At 36.4% G+C, this 12308-nt stretch overlaps 1 protein-coding gene across 10 annotated transcripts in view; it reads right to left on the reverse strand.

The window, feature by feature from the left end:
* LOC138703319 (ubinuclein-1-like) overlaps positions 1–12308 on the reverse strand; it is a 720147-nt gene that overhangs the window by 692174 nt on the left and 15665 nt on the right. The gene's annotated exons all lie outside the window — the stretch shown is intronic.

Here is a 12308-nt window from a genome sequence, read left to right on the forward strand (position 1 = left end):
ATGCCAACAAAAGAATATCAAATACAGTGAAACCTGTTCAAGACGGAAGTGACATGGTCCTAATTTTTTTTCCGTTGTGGACAGGTTTCCGTGTTATTCAGGTGTGAAGTTCAAATGGAATATTTTATCATTTGCATAAATGAAAAACAAAATGGCATGCCGCAAATTGTAGGAATTACAAAATATTCCCATTAACACTACTGACATTAAATCAGCTTCCTGTCACTTATTTAATTGGTGAATGATCTTGATGAAAATCTCATTTCGTGTATAAATTGTATCGTAACTCACTCATTAAACACTGTAAAGTTTATTAATTACACTAAATTTCATATCTAACACTATAATATAATACTTTACTGTATATTACAGCACATTATTTAATTGGACTAGGAGCCTAGAAGCCTTGAATTCTGGATTATCTAATTTCTTTGCCAGTTCAAGGGTTTTCTTTGCAGAATAGGTCCAGAAATTTGCATGATCTATGAAAGGGCAAGAACAATCCACTCCCACAACAGTTAATTATTTCTATGTAACCAGTTGTTTTCTGTTTCCTTTTTATGTCACCATTATTGACCGCAAGCCATTCACTCATGATACGACCTTTATTTTTTAAAGTGTTAAGTTACACCTGCGCTTTCCATTCATAAATTTCAACATTATTTTCCATACTCTTCGTTTCTCATTTTCCTCGATAACTTTCACTTCATCAATTAATGATAGTGCAACATTTTACGCAACTTTTTTTTATCACGAAATCGCTAATACACTTGCGTTCTACCCAGCTACGACAGTATACAGGAGTGAAGCATTGAACATCTTTGAAAGGACTCGTCTGCCTAGGGTAATAAAATTTATGACCATCAGGCCAACACACCCTCGCACCCTCAAAAATTTTACAAAGAAAACTTGTTTTTATTTTAGTGACCTGCTAGTATTTCGTACATTCCTTGAAAGCACATACTGTTTCAAAATACAGTTTACATTAAAGTAGTGTGTCCAAAATATTATTTCCGTTTTGAACAGTAGCACACAGTTTCCGTTTCCGCGTTGGACAGTTTCCATTTTGTTCAGGAATAATTACACATAATACATATGAATTTCGCCGGGACCAATAAATTGTTCCGAAATAGGATTCTGGATTATTCAGGTTCCGATTTGAACAGGTTTCACTGTAATTGAAAACTAAAAAATGGCAGAGCAGTATCTAAACTATGATGAGCCAATTTTAAGTAACAATTTATTGGAACTTTTGGGATTACTTTTGTATCTATAAAAGACTTAATTCGTACTTCTGACGAACTAATGGATGACCTGGTTGAATCTGTTATGCAATGTGCTAAATACGGAAACAGTGTACATTCAAGGAAGGCCTGCATGTGGCTGACGAAGAGCCATTCCTCCTCTTTTCACCCGGGTATATGGAATGTTTACCAACTAGTTCTCGATGGGAGGCAAAGAACAAATAATTCAGTGGAAGGCTTTCATTCAATGCTTGGAAAAGTTGTAGTGACACATCATGCCCACATCTGGCGCTTTTTTGGCAAACATTAAAAAAATACAGGCTGAAACAGAACATACAATTCCACAGATCATCAGAGGTCATTTACGTTACAGGCCACCTGTTGCCAAAACCAATATCACGAATCAAGAATGTGTAGAAAATATTGTTAGGCATTGCAATGAATATAAAGAAAATGAACAGCTCACACAGTACTTGAGAGCAATTACACAGCAACCAGCAGAACCCCGAAGATGTAAATTAAAGAAGAAAATTACACTTTATAAGAAATAGCTGCAATGAACGCATGATCTTTGTTCTTTGAAATAAATCTCATGTTTTATTTCAGTGATACTTTTTTTGTAATAAGCACAGCTACGAAAATTTCAAGTAAATAAATTTGTACTAAATCAGGTAAGGACAAAATATAGGCCTATAGGCTATAGGACGAAATTTCACATAATACTAAAATGACATGGACGAAAGATTTGTGGGCTAAATTTGATGCAGGACAAACATACAACTGGACAAACGTAAAATTAGGACCAGATTACGAATGGACGAAAACGTAATGGACTAACATTCTGCTAACCGTATGTGAGACATTGGCATTCTTTCATCTCAACCTGAAATAAATTTCTGTTTTGCTGGGCATATGTGAGACTTCTGAATTTTTTTCTCTCAACCTCAGATACATTTTTTTGTTTTGCTGGACACATGTTGAGATATCAGCATTTTTACCTCTCAACCTCAGATACATTTTTGTGTTTTGCTAGGCATCTGTGAGACAATAGCATTTTTTCCTCTTAACCCGAAATAAATTTCTGTTTTGCTGGATATATGTGAGACATCAGAATTTTTTCCTCTCAACCTCAGACACATATGAAGGGTACAGAGAAAGAACGAGGAGAGTCACAATTTTCTTAAGGGTGATATCATCTAATTCAGTATATTACTGCAAATTTATTGTTCCTAATGAAAATGTAGGAAAAGATTATTGTATCGGCAGTGATAATTCTCCTTATCAGTTTTGATAAGAAAAACACATAAATTTAGCAGTAATATACTGACTTAGATGATGTCGTCACCCTTATGAGAATTGTGACTGTTCGTTCTTTCTCTGTACCCTTCATATTTGTGTATTGCTAGGCGTAGCATTCTTTCCTCTGAATCTCAAATAAATTTCTATATTTTGTTCAACGTATGTGACACATCAGCATTTTGTTTAACAAATTTAAACATAATGATGAAAACACGAGACACCATGAGTTTCCTAATCGAACTATTTATTTTTTTCTCTCCTGTTTCTACTGCAATTGTTTGTACCATTGATAATCTAAATACACAGTTCAGTACAATGTCAGTGTTTAAGGGGAGACCACATGCTTCCAAAATTACAGCAATACGAGTTTTTCAAGAGGAAAAATGTTAGTATAACTTGCTCAATTGCATGCTTATGAAACACAAGGTAGTTATTAATTATATTATTATTTTACAACACTTTATGAAGTCCCTATGGTTAACTAGCATCAAAGTGAAATGAACGTGATAATGCTAGCGAGGTGAGTCCAGGGTCAAGCGCAGAAAGTTATCCAGCATTTGCTCTTAATGGGTTGAGGGTAAACCTAGGAAAAACCCTCAATCAGGTAACTTGTCCCAACCGAGATTTTCCCGAGCCCGCTAGTTTTATGGTCCTGCAAACCTCTACTCCACAGCAGAGTATTATTATTATTATTATTATTATTATTATTATTATTATTATTATTGAGCCATATATACCCGAACCCACACTTTCAGAAGTCGAAATTGCGACAGAAAATCTGAAAAAGTACAAGTCTAGCTATCGATCAAATTCCAGCAGAATTAATGCAAGAGGCTGGAAGTGCATTATCTAGCGAAATTTATAAACTTGTACTTGCCATTTGGGAAAAGGAAATTATACCAGAACAATGGAAGGAGTCCATAATCGTACCTATTTTTAATAAGTGGGACAAGACTAACTGTGATAACTTTCAAGGAATATTACTTTTGTTGAAGTAGTACAAAATTTTGACCAATATTCTTTTCAGAAGATTAACCCCATATGTAGATGAAATTATTGAGTGCGGTTTTAGGCATAATAGATCGATTATTGATCAGATTTTTGGATTCGACAGATATTGGAGAAAAAATGGGAGTATCAGGGTACAGTACATCAGTTATTCATAGATTTCAAAAAGGCATATGACTTGATTAGGAGAGAAGTTTTATATAATATTCTTATTGAATTTGATATTCCCAAGAAACTAGTTCGATTAATTAAAGTGTGTCTCAGTGAAACTTACAGCAGAGTCAGTATAGGCCAGTTTCTATCCGATGTTTTTCCAATTCACTGCAGGCTAAAGCAAGAAGATGCACTATCGCCTTTACTTTTTAACTTCGCTCTGGAATACGCCACTAGGAAAGTTCAGGATAACAGATAGGGTTCGGAAATGAATGGGTTACATCAGCTTCTTGTCTATGTGGATGACGTGAATATGTTAGTTGAAAATCCACAAAAGATTGGGGAAAACACGGAAATTTTATCTGAAGCAAGTAAAGCGAGAGGTTTGGAAGTATATTCCAAAAGACAAAGTCTCGTGACCAGAACATTGTACGAAATGGAAACATAAAAATTGGAGATTTATCCTTCGAAGAGATTTAAAAATTCAAATATCTTGGAGCAACTGTAACAAATATAAATGACACTCGGGAGGAAATTAAACAAAGAATAAATATGGGAAATGCCTATTATTATTCGGTTGAGAAGCTTTTGTCATCTAGTCTGCTGTCAAAAAATCTGAAAGTCAAAATTTATAAAACAGTTACATTACCGTTTGTTTTGTATGGTTGTGAAACTTGGACTCTCACTGTGAGAGAGGAACAGAGATTAAGGGTGTTTCACCATAAGGTTCTTAGGAAAATATCTGGAGCTAAGAGGGATGAAGTTACAAGAGAATGGAGAAAGTTACACAACACAGAACTGCACGCATTGTTTTTTCTTCACCTGACATAATTAGGAAGATTAAATCCAAACGTTTGAGATGGGCAGGGCATGTTACATTTTATTTTTTTCATTTTATTGGGTTATTTTACGACGCTGTATCAACATCTAGATTATTTAGCGTCTGAATGAAATGAAGGTGATAATGCCAGTGAAATGAGTCCGGGGTCCAGCACCGAAAGTTACCCAGCATTTGCTCGTATTGGGTTGAGGGAAAACCCCGGAAAAAACCTCAACCAGGTAACTTGCCCCAACCAGGATTCGAACCCGGGCCACCTGGTTTCGCGGCCAGACGAGCTGACCGTTAGGGCATGTTACACGTAGGGGTGAATCCAGAAATGCATATTGGGAGACCGGAGGGAAAAGACCTTTGGGATACCAAGACGTAGATGGGAAGATAATATTAAAATGGATTTAAGGGAGGTGGGATATGATGATAGAGAATGGATTAATTTTGCTCAGGATAGGGACCAATGGCAGGCTTATGTGAGGGCGGTAATGAACCTCCGGGTTCCTTAAAAGCCAATAAGTAAGTAAGTATTATTGTCTTCTTGTTCTTTCGTGGAAATCAATAAAATACATTCGTTGGCACATAAATATATTTGGACAATTCACCCACTAGACAATCATCTACATGTTTAGACATAGTGCAGATGCAGAAGATAAGTATAGTGGAGGTGGAAATACAGGAATGTTAAGTTGCTCACGTAGCTACTTTTAGAAAGAGAATATATGAGGAGCTCCGAAACAAAACCTGTTAAGTCCACCTCCGATCAAAATTGAGTTTGAAACGGATTCATACTGTATGAAATGTCCTACATCGATCTACAGTCTCTATTCTGTTCTAACTCCGTTGCATTCCTGTTAAAACTGCAGTCAAAATCGAGCGTTTGTTTCATAATCCATTCAGTACACCACTCCAGTCGGAACAAACCCAGTTAAGTCAACAGTCTCAGACTTCTGTTTATTTTGCAGCCACATAATATTAACAATTTTATTAGTTCATTGTTGTAGCTGCATCTGCTGCTGGAGGCATATCAATGTTACTGTAATGGCATCATTGTTGGTGTATAAATTACACATTTTTAATAATTTAAGCAGTAGAATAAAATTGTATTCGTAGAAAATAAGTCAGTCTCACAGTAGTGTTCTAGTCGTAGGTGCCATGGAGGGAAGTGTGTCTTAGAGGAATCTCTAAGGTCCAGAAAGAGTAAATTAATGACGGAGACAATGTAAAAAACAGAATATGAAGCCAGGTACAATATTTAATATTAAACCTCCACTGTCAAATTAAGTGAAAATAATGTGGTCCTGAGTTAAATTGTTCATAAAAATGTCATGGATATACGACTCCACAATTTTATTCTAGATATTATAATGATAAGGATCATGGTCTCATGGAATTTGAACCTCCCAGTAATCACAAGGAAGGGTGCTTCAAATGCTGTTCGATCTCTGTATATAGTTTTATAATGCCAAGAAAAAGTGTTTATGCACATCACAACAAAGTGAAATAAGACAGGCTTCTTGCTTCATTGATGTCTGTTTAATCCACAAAGAGGCGACGTCAACAAAAACATGATTTTGGAAAATTGAACAGTCTTGTTGTAAAATATATAGTAAGAGGGTTTTTGAATGTAGTCATCATGTTCATGATACCGTACATAATAATTTATGCATTTGTAAGTGTCTCAAAAATATTATTTCCGACCTGAGTAGCACATTGGTAGCGTACTCGCCAATAAACTCAAAGGTTGCGTGATCAAACCGGCCCAGGTGGTGGATTTTAAGTTGTTAGAGCGACTATAATCAGATTAAACATTTTTATTATTGTTTCTATTATTATTATTATTATTATTATTATTATTATTATTATTATTATTATTATTATTATAGGTAAGAGGTGCCAATAATGAGGAGATTTCAATCTGTTCATTCTTTCGTGCTCTCTTTGGTATCGTTCAATGTTGACTGAACACTATAGCATCCAACACACTGGCTGGAAGGCCCACTAAGGAAAGATGGGGTGATGATCGTAGGTCAAAACAGTCTCAAAAAAGAGACGATCTGTTATTACATTTATATCAAACTTGAAAGCATGCGAAAGCCACTGCTCTCTCGGAAAAAGTAAGAGATTGTACCTTCTTTCAAATCTCAGTATAAGCAAACTACACAAAATTTACAATTCCAGTGTCAGACTCTTTGAAAGTAAAATGGTGGTTCTTTTACAACATCTTTTCCACTGAATTCAACTTGGGGTTTGGTACACCTGCTACCGACATGTAGATATTGTGCAAGAATGCATCATGAAGTGTAATCCTCTGTCAGCGGTAAGAAAAAGGAAGAAACTCGTGCTGCACTCATCGTCCACAAAATCAGAGCAAAGAAATTCTACAAAATGATGAAAGAAACTCCAAAAAATTCTGACACACTTTCGATTTACAAGAGGTTCAGCCGTGGCCGAAACTACCAATAAGTGAGGCTTTTATGTTAGACATATTAGATTCTACGTATTCTGTATTACAGATGTTGAGAACAAATTCCCTTACTTTTATTGCTGAACTGAAAATCAGGCAAGCTGAGGAGTAAAAGAAGTAGCTTCAGCTGTTAAAAATTTTCTTAGCAGACAGAATTTTGATGAAGATGTCTTCATTAAAAGGCTAGTTCCAGACAGGTGTGGAGGCCAAAATCGAAATTCCATTCTTGTACATGCTCTCTAGTGGTAGCTTCTGCAAAAATCATCACAATCTGTGAAAGACATATGTATGACTTTTCCTGGTCGAGGCCATTCTTATCCTCCCAACAGGTAGGGCGTTTGACATAATAGAAAAAGCATTGCGAAGGCACTCTGAAATATTTATGCCTAAAGACTACCACAATTTCTGTCATAATGTGGACAAAGTTTCCGTTCTGGGGATATATTAGAAAGTTCAAGATTTCAATACATTTACCTCCAAGCAGGAAGGGATCAGTACTATGAAAACGATACGTCTGATGAAGAAAATAAAGGCAGGTAAAACGAATGTAAATGTAGCAATGAATGTGTCATATCGACTTGATCATCATGAACGTTCGAAATCATTGTTAGAGAGAGGTTGTCATGTAAAAGATATAACACCCCTTGAACATGCCAGTTTGCCCAGATAATGTGAAAACTGCAAAGAAGGTTGATGTGGACTGTTTGTTGAAACAAAGATTTGGAGATGAGTGGAGGAACAAGCCAAAACTACAGTAAGTTTTAAGCAAACATTGTTGATTATAAGAAAAATTACACGGAATGAAGAGGAAAATGAAAGATGTGATTGTCTTGATAAGGAAGAAGGTTTTGGAATGATATATCATTTTCTTTTGTGTTTTGATTTGCTTGTGAACATGACTAAAGCATAATAGACATAAATTTTGGACCATTAATTCATTAACAATCACTGTCACATGTACGGGTACGAGTTAATTTTGATTTAGTAAACTTGATTTCCTAAAGTACATACTTGTATTTCGTTAGCTTCCGTTTCTAAAACCATTTTGTCCACCCGTATGAAACAAAACAAGTTAAGTCCATCCGAAATTTTTTTTTAAGTTGCCATTATTCCTAATTTAGATGCAACTGATTTTCAGTGCTAGTCATTTTGTTATCAAGAAAGAGTCCTTTTTACAACAGTGGTTTCTTTTTATTTTTTTATGCACAAGTTTAAGCGGTAGAAGTTTTTCGTCTTTTCTGAAAATTTATGATTTGTGGACTTAACGGGTTTTGTTTCAGAGCTCCTCATATGAGATTTTATTTTCCTGACATTTATAAAAATATCTATCAAGGAAACATAACGAAACCACCTGTATGTCAACTGGGCAAACTAGAGTGAAAAAGAATATCCAGATTTCTGTGAAACATGGAGAAACACACACACAACTGTTATACAGTTTAGGGTGTACATAAGACAATCTGTTAGTGGAAGTTTTGAACATACACATCATCATCTAAAAGAACTATGCCAAGAATCTTCAATGTAACAGAATCACCTGCTGTCTTATGGCATAAAATCATCATCAGTATTACAAATATCAATTATAACTTACTATATATTCATGAACTATGAGACAGAAATATACCAGAAACACAAAATGTATCATAATCTTGAATTGTAGATCAGTACAGAGGCAATAAACAGCAATTTAGTACTTCATAAGCAATCAAACTGGTAACATTGTGATGGTGCAGTTTGAAAGTCTGAAATGGGTAAAAGGCAACTTTCAGCAGGAAAATGTGCTGCAATAATCAGCTTACACACAGCAGGTCACAGCATGCATCAAATTACCAAACAAGAACATGTTTTCTTGGGAAGTGTCCACTGCACTGTAATGAGGTATATCTACTCATAACAATAAGGATCGTTATCGGAAGGGGAGGCTTAAGGTGATATCGAAAAGTGAGGATAAATATTTAGTAGTGACCAGCAAACATGATCGCTTGAAAACAACATACATCTTGACAGCGGAAATTAACCAGTTGAGAGATGAACCTGTGAGTGTTTCTAAAGTAAAGAGATGACTTAAGGCTGCACATCATATAGGTTACATTGAAGCAAAGAAACCCCTACTGAGGGCTGTCAATAAACAGAAAAGATTACAGTGGGCCAAACTACATGAACATTAGACAGTTGATCCGTGGAAAAATGTGTTATTCATTGACGAATCAAAGTTTGAGCTAATTGGAACAAAACATCACCAGTTTTTCCGACATGCAAAACGTGAACGTATGGCTCCTCAGTGCATATCCCCTATAGTCAAGCGTAGTGGTGGTTTGCTATTGGTATGGGGTTGTTTTGGTGGCAATAAAACAGTCGATATTTTGAAAAGACAGAATTATAAAAAAAAGAACAGTATCACAATATTCTCCAACACCATGTAATACCATCTGGGATATGTTTAATTGGCAAGGTTTTCACTCTGCAGCAGGACAATGACCCCAAGAATACATCTTTGCTCTGTAGAAGATATGTTGAATGACTGGAAGAGACAAGACCTGAAGAATATGGCTTGGCACCCTCGAAGTCCAGACTGAAATCACACTGAACTCCTTTGGGATCCTTTGGACAGAAAAGTCAGAAAGAAACCATGAATAATGTAAATGTACTGTGGAGCCATTTGCAACACGTATGGAGGAAAATATCTGAAGCAACACTGGCGCACTGGATAGCAAGGATGACCAGAGTGTGCAAAGCAGTTATTAAAGCAAGGGGATGTTGCACTGAAGAAAGCAAAACCTAACATGTAGCATGTGTGCGTGCCTGCCTGCCTATATACACTGCCGAGCAGAAAAAACACAACACTTGAATAAATTTGAAATATCGAACTATAATACAAATTATAACATTACTGTGTGTTTCTATGGACTTGTTTTTCTTAGGCAAATGTTAATTCATGTTTTGGGAAGGAAATTATACCCATTGGGTGGTTTATGACACCTTCTTTGCCACTTCTTGTCCCTCACCCTATATTTATTGCTGTGCCATTAAAATTTACAACACTAAACACAAGCAGACAAAACAAAGTTACAACATTCTTGTTTTATTTTTTTGGCTAATAATGGAATTCTGTGATATTGAACTGAGTTTTAAACAACATTTAAGAGATTTAAGATACCGTTAAGCCCCGAGAACGACGCTAGAGCAGTCGCGTTGGTAGAGGATGGCTGCTGCATATGTTATGTGGCTCGGGTGTTACATACAACTCCGTTGATGTTTTCATGTACAGTGCAGAGGTACAGGGAACTTCGTTCATATTCTTGAAGACCTGGATATGGTAGGAAAAGGTCAATTTCTTGCAATAGATGACCAGTTCTTGCGCCTTCAAGTGCTATGTAACCGCCACATCACTGCGGTCGAAGCCAGAAATCGACTAGAACAAGTGCGAGGTGTGAATTTCAGTGAGTGGACTGGGAGGAGGAAGTTACATGATGCTGGCCTGATCTCCAGAAGACCTGCTACTGGCCCAGAACTTAGAATAAAACATCGTCAAACTTGCTTACAGTTTGCAAGTGAACATCAGGAATGAGCTGACGAAGAGTGGGGAACAGTTTTGTCCTCAGATGAGTCCCGATTCTACCTCAAATCCCAAAATGGAAAAGAAAAACTGTGAAGGGTAACTGGAGAAAGGTATTCTCCATGCAACTTTTCATCAAGGACAGCATTTCATGACAATTCAGTGATGGTGTGGGCAGGCATAGTTTGACTGCACAAACGGACATTGTCTTTGTGGAGGGTGGGTCTCTTACTGCCCATCGCTACATTGAAGAAATCCTTGGGCAGCATGTTCTTCCTTTTGCACCATTTATTGGTAACGATTTCGTGCCCTTGCAAGACAATACATGTCCTTATGTGGTGCGATATGTCCTCCAGTACCTCAATGAAGTAGGGATCGAACTCATGCAATGGCCATCACGCAGTCCGGATCTTAACCCAATTGAGACATTTTAGGAAGTAATGTCCGTCACCATGCTCCAGATACTCTTCAAGAGCTACTGGGCCATGTATCCAACACCTGAACCACATAACGTTAGCTGCGGTCATCCTCTACCAACGCGACTGCTCTAGCGTCGTTCTCGGGGCTTAACGGTATCTTAACTCTCTCAAATGTTGTTTAAAACTCAGTTCAATATGACAGAATTCCATTATTAGCCAAAAAAATAAAACAAGAATGTTGTAACTTTGTTTTGTCTGCCTGTGTTTAGTGTTTTAAATTTTAATGGCACAGCAATAAATATAGGGTGAGGGACAGGAAGTGGCAAAGAGGGTGTCATAAACCACCCAATGAGTATAATTTCCTTCCCAAAACATGAATTAACACTTGCCTAACACAAACAGGTCCACAGAAGCACACAGTAATGTTATAATTCGCATTATAGTTCGATATTTCAAATTTATTCAAGTGTTGCGTTTTTTTTGCTTGGCAGTGTATATATAGTATGTATGTTTGCATTATTTTACTCAACTTGTGCTTGTATGACTATATCAATTTTTTTGGGGGGTTCTTTCAATATTAGTCTGTATTCATTAACTTGCATTAGTGCAAATTGTATCAGCTTCTTTTGTTTCTGGCTAAGTGGAAGAGAAGGCCTGATGGTCTTAACTTCGCCAGAATAAATAAATAAATAAATTATTATTATTATTATTATTATTATTATTATTATTATATATCTTTTTTTTTAATCTTCAAATGCCAGGACAAAGAAAACCTGCAAACAAAGATGATAACTCCCCTCAAAACTCTGAAAACACTTGCCATCAACAAGAAGTACTAGATGATGCAGCATCTAATGAAGAGTGCTGCATATTATGGGATGAAACTGTTGTTGAAAGGCGAGAGAATGAGATGGCCTCTTGCTTATTGCCATAGACTCGATTCCATTTGAAAGAACAAACTGCGGTATTAACCACTGGGTCAGATATTGCACTGACAAATCGAAACATGGGTGAACAAACAGTATTGATGTTCAGAAGAGGCCAAATTAATATAAAATGAGTGGAAGACAATTGAGGAGTCTAGCATCAAAACCGAAATCACAAAATTTATGAAAACGAGTTTTAATTATAAACTGAAACTACAGCTAGTTCATTTCACGAGAAATGCTTGTATTAAGGGCCAAGCGACGGCAAAATTGTGCACTGCGTAAGTGACCTTGGTCGTGATGTATCTGTATGAAGTCTCAGGTTCCAACATATCTTCATTCAATTGAGTTTGAAGTTCGGTGTAGTGTACACGTATTTCTGAGGAATTGACATATATACTACT

The sequence above is a fragment of the Periplaneta americana genome, chromosome 7, assembly GCF_040183065.1.
Source record: "Periplaneta americana isolate PAMFEO1 chromosome 7, P.americana_PAMFEO1_priV1, whole genome shotgun sequence".
NCBI lineage: Eukaryota > Metazoa > Arthropoda > Insecta > Blattodea > Blattidae > Periplaneta > Periplaneta americana.